This window comes from Castor canadensis, chromosome 5, assembly GCF_047511655.1.
Source record: "Castor canadensis chromosome 5, mCasCan1.hap1v2, whole genome shotgun sequence".
NCBI lineage: Eukaryota > Metazoa > Chordata > Mammalia > Rodentia > Castoridae > Castor > Castor canadensis.
Genome location: NC_133390.1, coordinates 135009358 through 135032072, shown reverse-complemented (window position 1 = coordinate 135032072; position 22715 = coordinate 135009358). Strand labels below are relative to the sequence as shown.

Below are 22715 nucleotides of genomic sequence, written 5' to 3'. Positions count from 1 at the left end.
TTGATTTTTAAAATATTTTTATATATTGTAGAATTTATTTTGAAACTGGAGTTTCAAATAGTATGCACACTCCACTGACTTGGTGCTCTGTAGGGAACCCACTCAGTGGATATTTGGGAACCAGCCTCAGAAGACAATTGCGCTGTCCTTTCTTGGTCTCTGTGGCAGATACCCAGATTGCAAAAAAGATTATTCTTAAACAGTGTCCCCTGAAAAAACTCAGTTCTGTGAATCAAAATTTTATCTAGATTGTGCAATGAATAAAATCTTTCTAAAATTGAGCCAAGTACTGTTGACTCAGCATGTAATCCTAGCTACTTAGGAGGTAGAGATCAGGAGGATTGAGGTTCAAAGTCAACCTTGGCAAATAGTTTAGGAAATCCTATCTCAAAAATACCCAGCACAACAGCGGGCTGGTAGAGTGGCTCAAGTGGTTCAAGCTGCCTAACATGTGTGAAACCCTGAGTTCAAACCCAGTATTGCCAATAAATAAATAAATAAATAAAATTGTATGCTGCTTCAAATCCCAGTCCCACCAAAAAAATTAAAACTGTACAGTGAAGTTGCTGTGATTAGGTGCTACCATAATCTAAGACCCCTGACTTTACTTTTTTTTTTTTTTTTTGGCAGTACTAGAGTTTGAACTCAGGGCTTCACACTTGCTAGACAGGAGCTCTACCACTTGAGTCATGCCTTCAGATCTTTTTGTTCTGGTTGTTTTAGAGATAAGGTCTTATTTTTTGCCCAGGCCTGCCTGGACCTCTATTCTCCTATTTTACACTTCTTGAGGCAACTTGGATGACAGGTACATACTGCCATGCATTGGTTGAGATGGGGCGGGAGGGTCTCTTGAACTTTTCACCTAGTCTGGCCTCCAACAGCAATCCTCCCAACCTCAACCTCCCGAGTAACTAGAATTAAGGTGCAAACCATGGGCTCCCAGCTCCGACTTTACTTTTTATACAATAAAACTACGTTTAGACGTTAGCCATAAAATCGCTACATTATTCTCTTTGAATGTGATTCGTACATGCAATAAATTTAAACTAAGAACTACAATACTAGCTACTTGTTAAACTAATAAAATATTTCCTCATATTTTATAGATTGAGCTCTGTGCATAAGAATTAATTTGAAAATAGAACCAGTTAATTAAAAACAAAAACAAACAAAAAAGTTTGAGAACCACAGTAGTAGTATACTTCTACATTTTACAAATGAGAAATATGAGGCTCAAAGAGAGGAATGAGTAAGTCATAGACCAAGGAAACAGCAGAGCCAAGAAAAGTGTTGTTGCTTCTCTCTCCAGGTCTGGAAAGATTTCAATTTTAATCTTCTGCTTCTTTCCTCTCAAGCTCAGAAACAAGCTGTGATCTCAAAGTCACTTCTCAGTTGAAGGAACACATGGCAGTTCTGTGGAATCGGAAACAATAGAAAAAAAAAAAAAACTGCAGTGGCTAAATGAGACACCAGTTCCTCACCTGGTCTGGGGACAGGCTGGCTGGGATCAGCCTCCCATGTGGAACCACCATGGGGATAGCCATCCTTCGGGCTAAGAGGAAATAATTGGACAGTACTCTGGAATGCAAGGGTGGCAGGCAGAGGTCAACGTCCATGCCTCAGTTTCAGCACCAGCTTACCAGTCACCTAAGGTCACCCAAATACCTTTTAATTTAAAACAGTAGAATGGGCTGTGAGAGGAAAGGTCCTTTTTCTTGGCATAGGAGAGAGGAGTGACTGGGAAAGGAGGGGTGAAATGAACACAACAGTAGGGTTGTTGAAATTTTGTGTGTAAATGGTCTTTGGTGGCCTGGTAGAAGACTAATTCCACTATTCTCTAGCCCTGTGTGCTATTCCCAGCATGAGAGGCAGTGGTGGAGTATTGAGTTGACGTTGGCTGATTTAGTACACCAAAACTGTGGGCTGGCTCTGGGCCAAGGATTCTCAATCCTGTAAGTGATGAGAGGTCAAAGCATAAGGGTTAATAGAGGCTGAGCACCCTTAATCTGAAATGCTCAAAATCTACAACTATTTGAATACCATAAGCAGGAAATTCCTCAAGCAAGAAGTCACAGTCAAAATGCAGATGCACTGAAGATATATAAAATGACCTGTAGACTGTATGTATTGGTGCCTATGAACATAAATGAATTTTATGTTTAGACTTAGGCTGCATCCCCAAGATATCTCACTCCACATATGCAAATATGCCAGAATTCCCCCAAAAAATCCAAATCTGAAACATTTATAACTCAAGCGTTTTGGATATGACTACCTATCTTGTACCTTTTAAGTCAATAATTCTATTTTGCTGAATTCATACAATCACTAGGCCAGAGAAACAGACAGGGAAACTGTTGCTGCTCTGCAATTCAGAGAAGTTATGCAACTTCCAAAGGTCAGATAGATAGTTAGCTGATGAACAAAGAGATAAGCCTAGCTCTCCCAGGTCTGGTGGAGGTTTTCTCTCCAGCACCATTTCGGAAGTAGAAATTGACAAGGAGCTCTGGGTTTATCAACTTACTTGATTTATCTGTAGGCTAGAGAGTTTGAGGAACTTTGGTCAAACAAGCAAAGAAACAATCAACAGAATAACTCCCATCTAAGAGGAGGTCTCTCCACCCCTGCTCACCTCTGTGTGACCACCCAGGTGAGTGCTGGGTATCACTGGCAACCGTACGCTTGTGCAATTCTCCTGTTTACCTGCTTTATCAAGAAAGGGGCAGTGTGACAGTGCTTTGCAGGACATTAATAAAGATAAGAAAGGCCATGGCTACCAAACAGAGTTTTCAAAAGCCCTCCGTTGGTTTCCCTGGCTGCAGGACTGCGTGCACAGACACACAGACCCACCCATGCAGGAGCTATTACTGCCATCCGATTATTGTCATTGTAATGCGTATTCAGCTGCCCCTTTGTAAGTTCCTAGAGGGCAGGGACCGTGTCTTTGGCTGCTTTTCATGAATTCATGCTTTCCTGCTTCCATTCTCTTACCCTACAAACATTTATTGAGTGCGGCCTTCACTGGGTCTGCCATCACACTGAGCATGCACACAGAAGACATCACTTTCCGTGTCCTCATCAGCATGACCCAGTCCTTGCTGCCAGCCCTTGTCTTTCCTGGGCAATGGAGCCCCAGACTGGCTGCATCGTCTGTGGCAGTCAAAAAGCCACAAGACAATAGAATGCATTTTCTCTCATCAAAATCTTCCTTTCCCCCAAACATCTGCAGTGTGCTCAAATTCCTCTTCTGACAAACAACAATCTAATAATTCTACTTTTTAAACCTACTTTCCCCAGCCTAGGCTGCCCATTAGGATCACCTGGGAAGCATTAAAATACTGAACTTGGGCAGCTCTCACCGTGGATCTGAATTAATTGGCCTGGGCACTGAGATTTTTAACACCTGGCCAGGTGAGTGTAACTCATGGCCAGACCTGAGAACCACCACTGGAACTCAAAACAGGACAAAAGCCTCTAAGCTCCGGAGCAGGAATCACTCTCCAATTTGTTTCTTTGTGCACTTGCCAGCAACAGCCTGTTCTGAGCCCATGTTTTCCATCTGTCTCTCACTTGGCTCTGTGCACTTGGCCTCAGGATGCACCCTTTGCATGGGTGCTCTGAACACACTTCCGTGCTCTGATCCTGTTTAGACTTCACGACTCTAGCCAGCCACAGGCCATTCTGCCTGTGCTTTCTTCTGACTTCCTACAGCCCATCATTTCTGTTCTCTGGACTCCAGGCCCTCACTCCCTCTCTGAACTTCTTCTCTCCCTCTACTCTTTTCAGTGTAGGACACATGCCACTCTGCCCACCAGTTCTGGCCTGTCCTGCCCCATGGCAATGATGATCTTTGGAAAGGGAGCCCCCTCATGGGGCATCAGCACTCACAGCTATAAGGTGGCTTCTAGAAGGTGCCAGAGGCCTGCAGAGGGACCCATGACAAACACCAGAGGCTGTGTGCCCTGTCCTTCAAGTTCCTGCCAAAGGATATGTAGATAGTGTTGACTTCTGGAAAATACAAATCGAAACCACAAGGAGATTTCACTTTTATAGATACTAGGATGGTTTTTTTAAAAAAATAATGTAATTATTGGCAAAGATGTGAAGAAATTAGAACCCTGTACATTGCTAGTAGGACAGAAAGATAGCACAGCTTCTGGGGAGAATAGCTTGGCAAAACTATTCAAAAGTTTTAAAATATGGCTGGGTGCAGTAGCTCAAGCCTGTAATCCTAGCTCTTTGGGAGGCAGAGATCATGGTTTGAAGCCAGCCCAGGCAAAAAGTTCAAGAGACAGCCATTTCAAATCAATGTCTGGGTCTGGTGGCACACACCTGTCATCCCAGCTACATGGTGAAGAACAAATAGGAGGATCACGGTCCAAGCCAGACGGAGCATAAACCAAGACCCTATCTCACAAATAACCAATGCAAAAAGGGCTGGCAGAGTGGCTCAAGTGGTACAGCACATAGTAAGCATGAGGCCATAAGTTCAACCCCCACTACTGCCAAAAGTGAGCATTGTCCATGTGTGTAACCCAAAGAACTATAAACAGAGATTCACATACATGCGTTTACAGCAGCATTATTCATAAAAGCTAAAAGGTGGGGACAATCCAGTTATCAAATGGACGCATATATTCATGAATAACACACACAATTAGTACAGTATAAACAATGTTACATTACTTTTCAAAAAAATATAATCGATACCAAAATTGAAATTAAAGGACAATATTAGAAACATAAAGGGATTCCTCTTTCCTAGAGCTCTCCCCACCATGGTGGACTACCAACCTGCTGCAACACTGCCACTGTGGGTGCCCTTTGTCCAGAAATTCTGAGAGTGAAAATCTGAAGAGGTTCTTCCTCCCATATATCTTTGCTTTACTTTCTGGCTTCAAAGAAAATTTAAATTTAAGGGCAAAGTTTGTTGTGTTGCTATTTTTAAGTTGTCTATTTTCCAAATTTCCTTTGGAAAGAGAATATGGGTATATCCTTGCATTTCTTCCAGTAAGTCTGTCAGCTTTCAAGGCAGAATTGTGTTCAGGACATGCCCATGATATTAATCAAATAAAGACAGGTCATCAGATTGGGTTGTGAGTGTGAAGACATGAAAGTAGCCACAGGCATTGGAACAATCGTAAGCAAAGTCCCACTTTCAATGTTACACTCCACACACACGTCATTGAGTCTCCTACATATCTACCTGTTGTTTGCCTTTGGTCAAACCTAGTCCCCTTGATAGATAAAGAAACTCATGTCCTGAGAGTCCCAGTAAGGCCAGAGTTCACAGAGGGTGGTGACAGTGGCGTCAACCTCAGGCCTTCTGTCTGATGGTTAGGGATTTAAGGATGTGTTTCAAGGCCAGCTTGGATGGCTAAGCTGATATCTGTGATTATTACTGGGAAGGTACATCTGAGATGGTCAAAATTATATCCACATTGTGACATCTAAAAAAAATAAGATGGAGACATTTGACTCTTTAGCATGACGGGGGAGTCATTGAGAGCAGTAGAAAACGAGAAAGGAATTCCTTAATGAGAATTTTATTTTTAATTAAAAAAAATACTTTGCAAAGTAAAAAGAAAAGTCATCTATTGGTTTAGTTATTTTCTCAAACATCTAAAATAAAGTGATCAATTTTATAGAAAAATATATGTTGAACCATATGAAAATGGCAGTATTTTAGATCTATGAAAATATTAAGTTCAAATGTTGTTCTACCAAAAACTCTGGTAACATACTCCATAAACTCCTGACAAGTTCAAGTTAACGATTTAGTCAGAAAATGCTTCATATATGTGAAAGAAAGAAGAGCAACTTTGAGGGAGGTTTTAATTTAAGAAAGAATGAAGTCAACGATAGTTACATTTGAATGAATATGGAAATTTCTGTGAAAGAACACAAATGAGGGACAAAGTAAATAAGCAAGTTAGAATTTATACACATGATGTTATAGAAAGTAGTGACAGACAGACACAAAACCCATTCCCCTTTCAAAATGTCCTATGCGGACACTTCCTAGAGGACAAACCTCAACAGGAGAGTTAGGAAGGTGACACAATGGAATGAGGGGATGTCACTTGCTGGTGAGCAGATAGCGACTGGCTGGATGGAGCCAGGGTTCAAACAAAGGCCCCTGTCTGGTGGGAACAGGTACAAGATGGATGGTTTGTTAAACATTGCAGCATACTTAAGCAGTGCCATGTGGCGGTCAGAGCTAGCATAGTGGTCACAAGGGCATTGTGTAGCAGGGTGTGTGTTGGCTAATTTCAGTCCCGCTAAAGCTAGTGCTTATCTTTGTTGGTTTTGTAAAGATTAGGGCAGTTTCTCGGCTTTGAATGCGCCCAGCTGCCTGGCAAAGCATTCTTGAAGTTTTGTCTGAACTCCTATTGCTAAGAGGGGCCACACAGATGTTGGCGCATGCAAGGACTTGTTCTGCTCCTGGCTGAATTGACTTTTCCTCACCCCATCAGGACCAGTCTTCACTCTTTTGAGCAAATCATGTAGAGGGGCAGCAGCCTTCTCAGTGAATCCTTCCCTGGATGCTTACAAATGATAGGAGTGGGTTTATATTTCCTATTAGGATTGATTCATTTGCTACTTCTGCAGAACAGGGTAAACGCCATCGTAAATTCCATCTGGTGAATCATGGGGAGGCGGTGGTTCAAATTAAACGTGTTTGCTTTCGGAAGGGGACCCTTGGCTTCTTATCTTTATGTACAGAAGAAAATAGAGCTCAGCCGGCCCCCAGCCAATCGAAAGGCACCTGGCCAGTGAGCTGTGGAGGCCCGGCCCCTACTGCCTGGACTCCTACCCGCTCCTCTCTGTTTGCAGTCCAGGGAGAGGATATTGAAGGGAATGCAGAGCTGGACTGGCCCCTGTGGGTTGTGCCCGCAGGCAAAGTGGGAGGTACAGTTGTCTGCTGGGTATCTTAGGAAAAGGTGATGCCTAGATCAAGAAGGTGGTTCTGCCTTATCAGATGTCTTTATCTTCTTCTTTTTGTTTTTTGGAGGTATTAGCATTTTGAACTCAGGTTTTTGTGCTTGCTAGGCAGGTGCCCCTAGTCCAATCTTAATCTTCTTTAATAGGTGATGTCTAGTTCACTGAACAAGTACTGAACAAGAATTAGACAGCCTCCTCTGCCTAAATTAGGTCATTTACACACACACACACACACACACACACACACACACCACACCACACCACACCACACCACACCACTCCACACGTTTAGAAGGAGGAAAATGATTCATCTCTCTAGCTCTGGACCTTCCAGTCTCTATTTACCACTACTTAGTTGTCAGGTAACCTTTCATGAGCAGCTAGATACTGAGAGTGTTTCCCCAGAAAAGGAAAACTCTGTCTTTTCTAAAGAGATTTCCATTTAGATATTAAAGAGCAGAGACTGGGATGTAGGTAGTGGTAGAGTAGCATACCCAAAGGCCTGTCTTTGAGAATGGGAAGAATCAAAGGCAAGTGCTAAGCTTTGTATTACTGTTATTTTGGGAACTCAGTAAAGGAGAAAAGTATGGCCTAAGAAGTTACCACCAGATTCTCTATCGCAGTTAAAGGAAAAACACATCTTGAGGTCAAAGAACTGAAATAATAATAATACTCAGCAAGAACACACTATGTCACCCACATAGTGGCCCTTCTTGTTTCCTCTTATGCTTCTATTTTCCCTGGGTCCTATCACCCACTCCCCTAGGTGTATTCTGGTTCCCAAACCCTAGCTCACATAGGCGGCTACCCACATGGTTTTGTGCAGTTTGCGTTTGGAATGCATCTTTAGACATCACATTACGGGGAGGGGGGTGTTTCATTAATTCTGTGTCAATGACTGTCCTTGGATTCCTCTAATCCAGGAGACTGCTTTCCCCGTGCTTGTTTTTCCATTTCATCTAGGCTTAACCTCTATTAATGTATCCAGGCATGAATCACCATACCGGCATGCATGTGCAATCCCAGCATGCCACATGCTGAGGCAGGAGGATTGTGAGTTCAAGGCCAGTCTGAGCAACAGAGTGAGACCCTGTCTCAAAAAACTGAGGATTGGGAATGTAGCTTAGTGTTACAGCATTTGTCTAGTGTGCACGTGACCCTGGGTTCCATCCCCAACACCAAAAAAAAATTTCTTTAAGGAAAAAAAAGAGGCTGACAGAGTGGCTCAAGGGGTAAAGTGCCTACCTAGCAAGTGTGAGGCCATGAGTTCAAGCCCTAGTACTGCCAAAAAAAAGTATTTGTGTATAGAATTTCACCTCCTTTGTCAATTTTCTAAAAGTATTTGTGTATAGAATTTCACATTGTCATGAAATTTTTAAATTGCTTCTTTGATTTCTCTGTCTTCTTGCCTAATTTTCATCCTTCCTTCGTTTTGCTTTGGTTTTGTTCTAGTTTTTCTTTTTACTAATGAATTAGACCTTTGGGCTTCGGTTTTTAAAATCTTTGTTCATTATTAATGCAAAACCTTAAGGGCTATTTCAGCCTAGGTCAGAAAATTCAACTTTTGACACTTTCATTCATGTTCAGTCCTAAATACTTTATATCTTTTGCTTTTTCCGCTTAACCCCAGTGGCTAGCATAAGTTATTATTTTTGTGGGCAATACAGATATTTGAATCTTTGTAGTTGGTGTGAGTGATTTCATATCTCATTATGACTAGAAAGCACATTACGTAGGTTGATTATTTGGCATTTATTGAAGCTTTCTTTGTTCTGTGAAAACTTAAAATGGTCATTTTCTGTGAGTAGGTATTAGTTCTATGTGTATTTAGTATATCAGTGCTGTACAAACAAATATATTATGAGTCATATATTCAGTTTTATATTTCTAGTGGCCATATTAAATAAAATAAGACATGGATAGAATTAATTTTAATATTTACATAACACAATATATCCAAAATAGCATCATTCTAACATTTACTCAATATAAAAATATTAATGAAACAATTTACATTTTTTCTAAGTACAGAAATCTGGGTGAATGTTATTCTTAGAGTGTATCTCAGTGTGAATCTAGGGACACTGGATACACTGAGTCCATATTTCATTTCAATTATCAGTTGAAGAATGGATTAGCATCCCCAAGTTATTCCAAACATACTTTAAAGTATTCCAATACCTAAATCAAGTATTATTTTTTGTAATTTTAATTTAAATTAGTTAAAATTAAATTAAAATTTAAAATTCACTTGAGTTAGCCATGTTTCAAGTATTCAAGAGATATATGTAGTTCTTGATTATCATAATGGACAACAGAGCAATAGATAATTATTAATCAGATATTTCAAATTGTTGCTAATTTTTATCTTCTTGATCAGGTAGTGTTTTATTTATTTATTTTTCGTTTTTGAGACAGGGTCTCACATTGCTTCTCAACTTTAAAGCCAGATGGATGGCTTCTGAGGCAAAAAGAATAAAATAGCCTCAGCACTTGGGATTCAGGCCTATTATAGGGTAGGTAGGATTCTAGTGGTATATCTGGTAAGCATCAAGTTTACAGCAATGGAGGTGGACACAGTATATACATCTGTAATCCCAGCTTCTCTGGAGACAGAGACAGGAAGATCTTGAGTTTGAGGCAAGCCAGGGGTAAAGTTAGGGAGACCCCAGCAAAAGGGCTGGGGTGGTGGCTTAAGTGGTAGAGTGGTAGCAAATGTGAGGCAATGAGTTCAATCCTCAGTTTTGAAAATAAATGAATAAATAAAAAGTTTGTGACAGTGGTTAGATGTGATGGAGAGTTAACAGTAGTTTTATGAGTCATGAATAGGATTTATATTGGCTGATCTGAAACATAACTCACTTAAAGCACTAGAATTTAGGACGTATTTCCAGGAACTCATTTATTATAAAGACAAGCAAACAGAACCAATCTTTCACCCAGGACCTTTAGACTGGTGTTTCAGTGGCTACTGAGCCATTGAAAGGTGGTGAGTCCAAACTGAGATGCGCCTGAGTGCAAAACTCATACAATATTTTGATTACCTAATATAAAAGGAGAATGCAAAATAGCTCGTTGATATTTTTACATTGATTATATACTGACATAATTTTTGGAAACATTAGGTTAGCTGAAATATTAAAATTAATTTCACTTATTTTTTATTTTTCATATTAACTGTATTTATACTGTTTGTATACATCACATTACTTAGTAAATATTATTTATTTAAACACCGCATGTCCTCACTTATTTGTGAAAGTTAAAAAGTAGATTGTGCCTGGTGCCAGAGCCTCCCACCTATAGTCCTAGCTACTCAGGAGGCAGAGGTCAGGAAGATCGTGATTCAAAGCCAGGCTTGGGCAAATAGTTCTTGAGACCCTATCTGAAAAATACCTGATACAAAAAAGGGCTGTTGGAGTGGCTCAAATGGTAGAGTTCTTGCCTGGCAAGCGTAAGGTTCTGAGTTCAAGTCTCTCCATCACAAAAATAAAAAAGTGATTTCATAGCAAAAGAGATCAATTATAGAAGAACAGCTCAGATTGCTACTTGTGACTTTTTTCTGCTTACTAGAAAGGGAAGGGAAAGGGTGGGGGCAAGAAAGGGAGATTGAATAATTGGTACCAAAACATAGGTAGAAGAAATTAGTTTAGGATTTTTATGGCACTGTAGGGTGACTATAGTCTACAGTAACTTCTATTTCAAAATAAATAGAAGAAAAGAGCCCAAAGAATCCTAACACTTACTTAGAAATAGTAAATGTTTGAAAGATGGAAATGCTAATTACCCTGATTTGATCATTATGCATTGCTTGTGTGTATCTGAATTACTATACTGTACAAATATTAAATATTATGTCAATTAAAAATAAAAAGAAACCAGGTACTGGTGGATCACACTTGTTATCCTAGCTATTTGGGAAGCTGAGATTGGGAAGAGAAGACTGAGGTTTGATGCCAACTGCACAAATAATTTGTGAGACCCCCAATGCCAAAATAACCAGAGTAAAATGAACTGGAGATGTGGATCAAGTAGTAGAACACCTGCTTTGCAAGCATGAAGGCCTGAGTTCAAACCCCAATCCAACCAAAAAAAAGAAAAAAAGATCCTCCTAGTTTCTACTTTGGGAGCTTACAATGGTATCATCATTAACTGTGAGGAAAAAATAGTAGAGAGAGAAATCTGCTTTAGGTGTGCTGAGTTTGAGATATCTTAGTCGGAATTCCTTCAGACATCCATTCTGAAGAAAAGGTGTTAGGATTTGAATGTGTCCCCCAAAGTTCATGTGTTGGAAATCTGATCCTTGATGTGGCAGTGTTGGGAGATGAGGCCTAATGGGAGGTGTCTGGGTCATGGGAGTGGAGCCTTGAGAACGGATTAATTCATTCTTGAAGGACTGGGTCATTATTATGGGAATGAGTTCCTTATAAAAGAATGAGTTTGGTCACATCTGGCTCTTTCTCTCTTCTCTTTGCCCTTCCACCACGTGAGACCACAGCAAGAAGGTTCTTACCAGATGGTAGCACCTCGACCTTTAACTTCCTAGCCTCCAAAACTGTGACAAATAAATTTCTTTCCATTATAAATTACCCAGTCTGTGATGTTTTGTTATAGCAGCCCAAAATGGACTAAGACAGGATTCATATGTCAGTAGTTTACTTGGAAGGTGACTCTGTGAAAGAATGTAAGGAAGGGGAGGAGCAGAACAGGAAGGGAAGGCAGCAACACAGGATGACACAGGTTATCATCATGGTTGCTGGAGCTTTGTTCTGCTGGGGCCCTCCAGGAGATGCAAAGGACATGTGTCAGCACTGTCTACCAGGGCTGGGGAGCCCGGGGATTTTCTGACTGAATATCAGGGAGGCTTTCACTTCTGACTTTTTTCATACAAAAAACCTGGGAGAACCCTCAGATAGAAAGGAAGATGCTTCCAGGAGCAGGCTATCACAGTGTGCATGTGATAGGTCCACTGAGAGCATCAGCCAGAAGCTGCCTATTGAGACAGATCTGCATGTAGACATGCTACAACGCAAAGGTAATTCAAATATGATATCCTATGAGAAGCCAAATTGGAGTCTGATTTGGAGACACTGCCATATTTGGCTAATATTAGCATAGATTTTTCAAAATGATGTTTTTTTCAAATAGTCCTTAAAGTGAAGACACCTCCTAGGGTAATAGTAACTGGTGTGCACCCATCTGCCTCTCCCCAGCAGTAGCGATGTGGGTGGAACTGGATTGAACTTGTGGGCCAATTCTTCCTCCTCAATAAAATTCCACTCTGATGGACAAGAAACACTGGGATTTTGAAAGGATTATTTTTCTAAGATTTCATTTCTTAAAAGCAATTCTATTCTACTAAACAGATGGGTGTTCGCATGACTAAATCCAGTTTTCTAAAGAATAAAGAATAAATTCTGTCTTGTGCCAGTGTTAAGAGCATTCTTAAAATTGAGTTGGTTTAGAAAGTGATTTGCTTTAGAAGAAAAGATCCAAAGATTTGAGCCTAGACAACACAAAGGGTAAAGAAGAGTCCAGAACATCCTGTGTCCTTTATGGCAGGGATCATTAGGAGAGGAACTTGGAAATAGATATTGCTTGGACATGAACACTCTTGCATTTCCTTTGGGCCATCTCTTTTTAGCCCCACCTATCAGCTAGTGACTTAGAACAGGACGTTTTCAAAGTACTTTAAGCAAACACATTAAGTTCTGTCATCTATATCTATAAAAATCTGTATGACTAACAACTATCTTCTCAAGACTGTGAGTAAAGCCTTGAAAATATCTTACACTCTGGGCTAAGCTCACATTCCACTCTGTGCATTTGCAGTATGCCCTTGAGTGGGTCATTTGGTTTTTCCAACTTTCTTATCTGTGCAGGTGATAAGACCCACCTCACAAATGTGTCAGGGTCAGTTGAGTCAGGGAGTGGGAACTGCCATGAACATTAAAAAACTCTTGATAGAGCCAAGATTTGGTCTACAATGTCTTTTGCTATTATCAGAGTTCTGAATCATTTTTAACCTCCTTATAGCTCTGGTTGCAAAGTGTAGACAATGACCTCAGGCTTGCAGCATGAAAGACAGAAAGTCCACTTCCAGGTCCCCTAGCATGCAGCTCAGACATGTGACTCAGACATGGCTAGGGCTGGACTGGATTCTGTATTTCTGGAAAAGCTCTGAACCTGTAAGAGGCTCAGAGCTCTAACTCCATTTGGCCTCTCCCAAGTACACTCTAGATGTTACTGCATCTCTCTGTGCCTTGGTCATTACACATGGGAAAGGAATGAATTAGACAGGTTAACTCCTCCAGCTCAGTACTTCTATGGTCCTACACATAGATGCAACTTGACTGACCCACATTTCCATTACTCTGGTTGACTAAGGAACACGGGTACTAGAAGTTTTGTGCTCCATCATCATGCTAATAGACACTTAACACCCATCCTCAGAAGCATTCCAGTGTTCCCAACCCCTGGCTTTAATCTCTACTCTATCTCCACCTATAAATTGTCCAATGGGGAGCCTTGGAGTGAGTGAAAGAGATAGGCACCTTATTGGGATGTCAATTTCCAATTTCAACAAAAGATACTTTAAACTAAATAAGAGGCTGCTTTATTTTGAACTTTTGCTGAAATTCCAAACCATTAAATAAAGAAAATGGAGGAGCAAAGCAGCCCCTTCATTTGATTCCCAACAGCTGAGAGCCTACAGTGGCCCTTGCTGGGCAGAACACTGGAAAGATGAAGAAGTTGAACACTGTCTAGTAAAACAAAGCATGTTTTAGAAATAAATGTCATTTAGGGCTTGGGGGATGGCTCAGTGGTAAAGCAAGGTAATAAAATAAAACAAGTCATTTAGGATATGATTATAAGACACACACGCCCTCGTTATGTTTTTAATCACTCTGCTTTCAATTTTAAGACAAGTTTCCTCTGCTGCATTGACCCACTTCCTCCTTTGGCCCAGGAGAACATATGCCATGTGGAATGATGGTGATTCCAGTGAGCACTATGAGTCGAGGCATATGGTATCCCCGAGCTCTATGTTTACTCTTGTACCTGAAGAGATTAGTCATCCAGAGGCACAGCATCAGCCTAGATGCCATCTGGCTCTTCCCTGATGCTGGCTGTAGGTGAAAAGTCAGCCTTACATACTTTGATAGCTAGGCTTGTGGGGCGGGGTACGGAGAAGGCCACCAGCCATCATCAAAAGTGGAAGCTGAAGACCCACCTGAAGCCATGCCCCTTTTGTACCCACAGACAGCCTATCATTTCTCATCCAACAAGGACAGAGCTACATTTTGGAGGAGGAAGACTGATCCTCAGTTGTTGTTCCATGCTTTTAGGTTGTGATTGGTTTCCTGAGTCCTCCCATGAAAACTTTCTTGACCTCAAGATACTAACTCTCTCCAATCATCCCTTTCCCTATACATCTATAAGCCTCCATTGGCCTAAGATTTATTGGTATTCTGCCTTTTATGGTGGGTGCTTTGTAAGTGGAAAGACTGTGGACTTTGGCCCCACATCTGCCTCCTTTCCACTCTGGTCTTCAGGTCTTAGATAACTTTTTCAACCTCCCTAAATCTCCCTGCCTTTGTCTGTTAACTGACAATCTCACAGGGTTGTTGCCTTGGATTAACTTGTCTGAGATAATCTACTCAGAATACCTCGATTTAGGGGGAGTGCAATAAAAGTGAGTTCCCTTCCTTTTGCCATGGATTATTTGGTTTGATTCCCTTTCCTTTCCTTGTGGAAAGGAGGGCTGTTGTGTGATTGGTTATAATCCTAAGTGATGAAGTAAAGTTCTTATCAAAATAGCTTTGATGCCTCTCTTGGATGTCTGGGCCACAGAAACAATGACATGATGAAAATGAAGTTGAAGCTACTGGGCAGAAGAAGGAATACAGCCAGGCACAGTGGTTAGAGAGCTAGACTAGCACTCAGGGAGCCTGATTCTTCACCATGAAGACTAAAATTGGAACTGGGTGGAGGGGCAAGCACCTATACTCCCAGAAGCATGCAGAAGGCAAGGCAGGAGGATTGGGTGAGCCCAGGAGTTTTAAGCCAGTCTGGGAAACAACATGAGAACTCATCTCAAAAAAAATTAAAATTAAAATTGTGTCCAACTCTCAAGCCACATGCTAGACTTTTGTGGGCCTGCAAGACATGCTTGGGACAAAGTTGTCTTGAGCTTCTAGCATTCTAGGTTTATTCTCATTGGCCATCAGAGCTGACTGCACATCCCAGCTCTCCAGCCATAAGAAGGAGCCACATAGGCAGTGGTTTTTATAGCCAATCCTGTGTATGGAACTTTCCCATCAATTATCTTGGAGCAATGTGTTAAGTTCCAAGTTCTAAATTCTGAAGGAGTCTTCATTTAATTTCCACTGGCTTAATGGATTTCTTTATAGCATTTGTATTTGTTTCTGAGAAGAATATGTCTTTACAAATGGGGTGGCAGGAAGAGGTGGGGTGTAAAAGTGCCCACTTAGTGGTAGAGTACACAGTTAGCCTGTTGAGGTCCTGGGTTCAATTCTAGCACCAAAAAAAAAAAAAGCTCTTCTTGAAATGTGGTCTATTTGCAGCCATGCCCTCCTTGTTCATAGGAGCTCCTGCATATGCCCCTTACTACAGAACTTCCCCACCTATTCCAGAGAAGTGGTGACAATATCTGGCCAACTTCAGAGCAGTCAGTGAGGGCTGAGAGGTGTATGTTGCTTGCCCATGGTGTCCAATGAGTATTTCAGGCTTAAGGAACTGACTGTCCAAAAATCAAATTCATTGATTTTTCCAAAGGTCAAGTGCAAGCAGATGGTCTTATTAAAAAGGTCTCTCCCATGGCTTTCTGTAGGTTGAACAGCTGCTCTTCTGGAGGCAGAAGGAAAAATTAAAGAAAAGGCCCTAAGGTTGATGACTGTGGAACATGCAGATGCAAAAAGCATTTTCTGTAGAAAAAACCTTGCAGTTACAGACACCATCTCTGAAGCCCAGAGATCTTGGAGAGCTCCCATGTTTGGAGGATCCTCTTGCTGTGACCTGAAGGTTTGGTATGTGTTTCCACACCAGCAAAGGATTGTGATGACCAGGCAAAATGAGAGTGGCCCTAGAGTGCAAAACAAAACCAGATAGCAGATGGCACGCTGTCTAACCACAGCCTCTCCTTGTATGCTTGCAGTGGAAGTCATGGACATGTGAGAGAGGAAAGGGCTTCATAGTCAAAAGGAGTGAGTCCCTGCCCGAACTCCATGGCTCCTGAGATGAGTACCATGGTCATCTAGTCACCTTTACTTCCTTCCTTCCTCCCTCCCTCCCTCCCTCCTTCCTTCCTTCCTTCCTTCCTTCTTTCCTTCCTTCCTCTCTCCCTCCCTCCTTCTCTTCCTTCCTTCCTTCCTTCCATTGGACTGGGGATTGAACTCAGGACTTTCACTTGCAAAGCAGCCACTCTATAGCTGGAGCCATACCTCAAGTCCATTTTGCTCTGCCTCAAGTCCATTTTGGAGATGGGGTCTAAAAAACAGTTTACCCTGACTGGCCACCAACCACCATCCTCCTGATCTCAACTTCCCAAGTAGCTGGGATTATAGGTGTGAGCCACCAGCACTTGTTTCCATGGTTACCTTACTTAATACTTTTAATGCTCAGTTTCTCCATTGATAAAATGGAATAATGACCCTCCTGTTTTCTGAGAATATTCAGTGTGTCATGAGAGCAAGAATGGAGGCAGTTTACTTGCTTTTATGAAGGAAGAAAGAAGATAGTTGGGAAATGCAGCCTCTGAGATTCAGTAAAGACACCTCCTGTCTCAGATCCAGGGGCACTAATTGGTATCAGAAGAGGACTCTAGGTGCCACCTCTAGTTGCATTCTTGAACACAGAAGCCTGCATTCCCAAGGAGGAGAATTTAAATCAAAGAAGCTTGGGAGAAACCACCATTAGAGATGAAAATTCATATTTGGGTTCTAGACAAGGTCTCTTCCTTTGCTGGCTGCAGGCATGAGATAGGAGGACGATCCTATTAATCAGCTTTACATTACTGTGACAAATTACCTGAGGTATTCAAACACCCAGAAAGAAAAGTTTGTTTTTTCTCAAGGTTTCAGGGGTTTCAGTCCACGTTTCATTGGCCTGTGGTGGCACAGCACCTCATGGCAGGAGCATGTGGTGGAGGAGCTCTGTGTATCACATTACAACCAAGAAGTAAAAAGATAGTGAAGAAGGGTCCGGGTCTCACTATTCCCTTCAAAGTCTGGCCCTAAATGCCTAATTTTCTTCCATCAGGCTTCACCACCTCCCAGTAGTGCCACGGGATGGTGATGAAGCCTTGGACATATAGGGGACATTTAAGATCCAAATGACATCAGTTGTGTTGGGAATTACCTTTCCAGGCTAAACCTCCAGGCTCCTAAACTCCAGAACTGTGGTTTGAACTCCATCCAGATTCTTTTTGGTCTTCTCCCCAGGGAAACACTGCAGAATCTATTTACACCTTTGGGCTCTAATCATTGCCCAAATCTGTCCCTTTTTTCTAGACAAAGAGAAATTGTGCCTTTAATAAAGTGTTTGGATGTGGCTGAAGCTTTGCACACACTTTTGTAAATAGTCATTTTTTTGTGTGTATGCTAGGGAACAAACACAGGGCCTCACACACATGAAGTATGCACTGTACCACTGAGCTGTACCTTGCCCTGTAGCTGGTCTTTAATTCTCACTTTGGCATGCATTTGTTCTCACAGTCTAAAAAGATGCAATGTCACAAACACAGAATCAGGGAGCTGAAAGGGCAATAAAAAACATGTAAAAAATTGAGATGCAGGGAAGTGTGTTCAGGTTGTGTTCCACAACCCGACAATGGAATATGTTAAGAGGAAAGGAGAGGGGAAACATTTCTACAGAAGAATGGCTTGGCCAAGATCTGAGCACTGTTACTGACAGCACCATCTCTCTTAGTGTGATCTTACACAGGCCCCCTTCCTGCTCTGATTATGTGTTAAAACACCAACAAATAATATTTAGTAATATCTGACGTGGTTATAACTTGAAGATGAGGATCAAGCACGAAAATGGACCTGAAGATATTTTGAAAAATGTTGAAGTATATAAGATATAAAGATTATTATTGCAGATAATAAATTGCTATGATTATCTCCCAAGACTATAAGCTAAAAGCTGACACGTTTCTCTACTCATGAATTTCTGCCCAGCATTTTAAAAATACATGTTTGTGCTCCAGTGTCACCCTGAATGGTTATATGGGTGTGTATTACAAAATCCTTTCAGGTGTCCTGTACTTTTGAAATTTTTTTCTAATAAAATGCCAGGTGGAAAAATATTACCCTAAGTGGGGTCTGCAGTCTCTCACACATGTCTAGAGGCAATGAATTTAGAGTCTTTGTTTGGGGTAAAAATAAAAGCATCTTATCAAAATGCAAAACAAATGAGCAAGTCAAAAATTCTGATCCATTAAAATAAGTTCTAGTCCAAGGATGTTCTTCCTAGTGTTATTTATGATAGTTTTATCATTCTCAAAAAAAGAGAAAAATGTTCAGATTTCTAGATCCAAACTTGACCTTGAGGAAATGCTCTGCACCCATTAAAATAGCAGGTGAAAAGATGACAGAGAAACTTCAAGTCTATTTCAATGCTAAGTAAAACAAGCAACATAGGCAAATTTTTGTGTGCTGATCACAACTGAGTTAAATAAAAAGGGAGTCAGAAAGAGGAGTAGAAGTATCTGAAAGATCGTGGGGATTGGAATAGGATTACAGGAAGATTTTAGCTTTTTTCTGTGTGAATTTTTCTTTTGATGTGGTTAGAATACATTTATTTCTTAAATTTAAAAAAAGAAAAAGGAAAGATTTTTATTATTTGTATTGAGTGCCATTGGAGGCTTTTATTCCAAGGACCAGCTTGGCTATGCTGGAAAGAACAATTTGCTAGGAAAGCAGACCTTGCAAGGGTGCCAAATACATTGTTCCATTGAGGCCACAGAAATGACTTTGAGTACAATAGTTGCCAGGTTAAGGAGTGCGAGCCAGGCAGCCCCCACCCAGTCCTGGTTAATGTCCATTGTTGCCTCCACCACTTTTTCAAGGAGCTGGCATTGCCAAGCTTTGAAGTCAGGTTCACAGAGTCTGTTTTTTCAGAGCATGACGTTTATGCTAGAGCCATTGCTTGTGGGGATTTGGAGGAGGGAATAAGATATTCCAAAATGGTCCCAAATCAAAATGGTCCTCCAGAAATAAGTCAGGAAGAGCTAGAGAACACAGACTGATGCAGATAAGAAAATTGAGGCATGAGCAGAGCATTTACTTTAGAAATTGAGCAAATGTCCAGGCACCTCACCTTTGACAAACCACTAAAACTGTTACAAAACACCAATAATTACCCTTTGTTCTTAGGGCAGCAAGAGTCAGGGTCACACTGATGATCAGGTCTAAAGCTTCTGGTTTCCCAACCAGAGCTGGGCAAGACTGAGGAGCTGTAATTCAAGGGCAACTGTGTGCTACACTCTTTGTCTATCAAGGCTGCAAACCTGTCATTCTTCTTCTGGCTCCTCGGTTAGCGCTATCCTAGAGAGAAGTCTTAGATATTCCTTTTATTTTTGGAAAACTTTAGATTCTGTCCAGGAAACTTAAGTCAATAATTTAGTAACAGTATTTTTTTTAAGTCCTTCTGTGAATAGGGAGATAAGGTGGTAAACATAAATAAAACACCTTCTGGCCTTCAAGGAAGTCACAGGCATAAAATCTGTGCATATGTAATGATAATAATGAATAGTTGTTAATGAATAGTGCTGGCCAAGTGCTATTCTGTGTGTTTTCTCATTAGCGTCCCACAAAAGCTCTGACATAGGTATTATTATTATATATGTTTTCTTTTCATTCTTTTCTCCATTGCTGGAGATCAAGCCAAGGTCCTCATACATCCTAGGCAAGTGCTCTACCTCTAGCTACCTCCCCAGGCCCTAATGTGTACATCTTGTAGATAAGGAAATTTAAGCACAGGGAAGCAGGCACCAGCATTCTGACTCTATTTCCTGAAATCGTAACTCACCACTGGCCACCTACCCCATTCTAGGCTTTCTCCCATGAGACACCAGGTGTTATGAGGTGGGTGCAGGGGCAGCAAGTCCAGCTGTGCTGTCTACATCGCCTGGAAGTTGGTCACTCAATATAGGCTCTTCAGCACTGCCACACTGAGGATTCAGAGAATAAAATCCTTCATTTATTTGTTTCAAAATGTCAGACTGATATTCAATTAAAATATTTCTTTTTCAATATAAAAACATGTGAATAATGTGTTTTTGAGACAAGATCTTACTATGTAGCTCAGGCTGGCCTTGAACTCATGGTTCTCTTTTCTCTGCCCCCGAATACTGGGATCCTGCACATAACTTATAATTTTTTAATTAAAGGTAATACATCTTCTTGTAATTTCAGCACCCTAAAGCAATCGCAGTGATGTTTGTAGTGTTTTTCTTTTATTTTTTGATGCATGTTTAACAGTCACCATAATAAAACATTTAATAATTTCCCTCCCGTTCATTTGTAACACTTAAGTGTATAGCAGGTACAAAATTTCTGCGTCATTTTTATAGTCATTACTTTAATATAGTCTTTCCAGTGAACATTGCACAATTAACACAACCACTATGCTGTTTGGGGGAACACTCTTTGCTATGAATAATGTAGGGATGGACGTGTTCTGATCTAAAGCATGTTTCATCTATTTGATTATTTCCCAAGCTTGAATTCTAAGTGGTAAATTTATAGAGACAGAGGTAGGAATATTTTTAAATTTTTTTGATACATACTGCAAATTTTCTCCAATACTGTATTATAAGACTGGATGTTCTGTCACTCTTTAATTAAGTAGTGAACAGTATTTTGGAAAATGAGTTAATTACATGTGTAAAAAATTAAGTATATGGGTATAATTCAGTGGTAGAGTGCTTACCTAGGGTCCTGGATTCCATTTCTACCACAGCAAAGAAATAAAATGTATATGTATAGAGATAGAGTCTGTGCCAAGGGAAGTGATGTTGTAAGCAGAGTGAAAATTTCATGGAACCCTTTGGAAGGTGTCATGATGCTTTGAAAGTTGAAGCTGGAAGAGATGGAGATGAAATAATAAAAAGACTTGCTCCCACTCAAAGCTGGAAAACATAAACTTAACTCTGGAGAAAATTGAACCAAAGAAAACCTACAGAATCCAATTTCTAGGGTCATGGGAAGATTCCTGTGAAAGGAAGAGTTGGGAGAATTATCTGGGTGAGTGTGAGTGGGCATGAGAAGGCAGGGCTCCTGCAAAGCAAAGTTGAACAGTGGGTAAGTGATCTTGTAAGGATGAGGCCAGTGGAGATAGAATGGAGAGGACCACATCCATGGGCAGCATAGTGTGGAGTTGCTATTATCCCTATTTACAAATGAGAAAATGGAGGCACAAAAAGATCACATGTTCTGATATGATAGAAAGGGGATACCAACCCAGTCTGTGTAACCCCACAGTCCATCTTAACCTCAATAGTTTATGGATTTTATGAGCATCTGCCTCTAGTCATTCAATGTGCATTAAGGACACCAAGTTCCAGACAACCACCAAAGATTTGGGGTGGTGGGGAGGGTGGGAAGTAAGAGGGCAGCAGGCAGATTCGCTCCTGTGTGGTTTTGTCTAGAGGACCTTGCATCCTCCCTGCATGTTTGTGGATGTCAATCAGCCAAAGTGAGTTAAGCTCCTGCTAAAAATTATAGGGTCTTAGCTGTCCCTTGGAGTTCATTCAAATTTCTTGGACTCTCTGTACCTCAAAGTTAAAAAAAAATAAAGTAGTCTAAAAGCCTTCACTGTGATCAAGTTTCCACAAATAAATGGACCAGGGTGACCTTCAGAGACCAGTTTAGGTACAGAGCCATTCCCCAGTCTGTAAAGATCACAATGGGCCTTTTTACAGATTGGTGGTTTGTGTAAGTACAGAACAAAGCTTGGAAACCTGACAACATGTGTGATGTTTCTGAGCCTGGGCAAGTCAGGGTGCCACCATACCAAGTTGTGAGGACGCCCTGAGATAAAATGTTATCATGGGGCAACTGCAGACCCTGGAGTCTCCTTGCCTTCTCCACTCTTTCACAAAAAGGTTGTTCTTTCAGAAAAAGAAGAAAAAAATCAGCCTTTTCACAATTAGGTCCTGGTGGTCACAGATACCACCTGTGTGACTTTACTCTCTATCCCAATTCTGAAAAGCGATCCTGGTCTTAGCCAGCAGGTGAATTTACCCAGAGACAGAATTCCATACAACGTACAGTGGAAGGTGTATAGCTGGGATGAAGGGCTGAGAATCCCAGACTCCATCCCCATTACCTATTCCCCAGAAAAGGAGAGACCAGGACCAGGAAGCTACCAGCAATTGTTCTCCTTAATGTTGGAGCCTGCTAATTAACCACTGAGCCTAATTACCTGTACCAGGAACAAAGGAGTGTGGGGTGGTGAAAAATAAAGCCTTCTCCAGGTACTTGAGGCCATTCTCTAAATCTGATGCTTGGTAGTCCATCCAGACAGGCACCTGCTTCCTGGGGACTTGGAATCCAGCTCTTGTGAGGAGCCTGCTATATAACGTTTTCCAGAATTGTCACAGAACCATTTCCCCATGGCACCCTTTGCAAAGAATGATACAGCAACTGCGTACACTCATAGGTGCCACAAATCACCATCACCAGCAACCTGCCGTCTTGAGACCTGTCCCCTCAAAGATACCCAACATTGCTGCAACTTCT

General features: G+C 41.2%; 1 long non-coding RNA gene across 2 annotated transcripts in view; it reads left to right on the top strand.

The window, feature by feature from the left end:
- LOC141423345 (uncharacterized) overlaps positions 1-19455 on the top strand; it is a 67596-nt gene extending 48141 nt beyond the window's left edge. For both annotated transcript variants that reach the window (XR_012448139.1, XR_012448140.1), the window contains one exon: positions 15800-19455. This is a non-coding gene — a long non-coding RNA (uncharacterized lncRNA). The remainder of the gene's footprint in view (positions 1-15799) is intronic.
- Positions 19456-22715: the final 3260 nt, after the last annotated feature.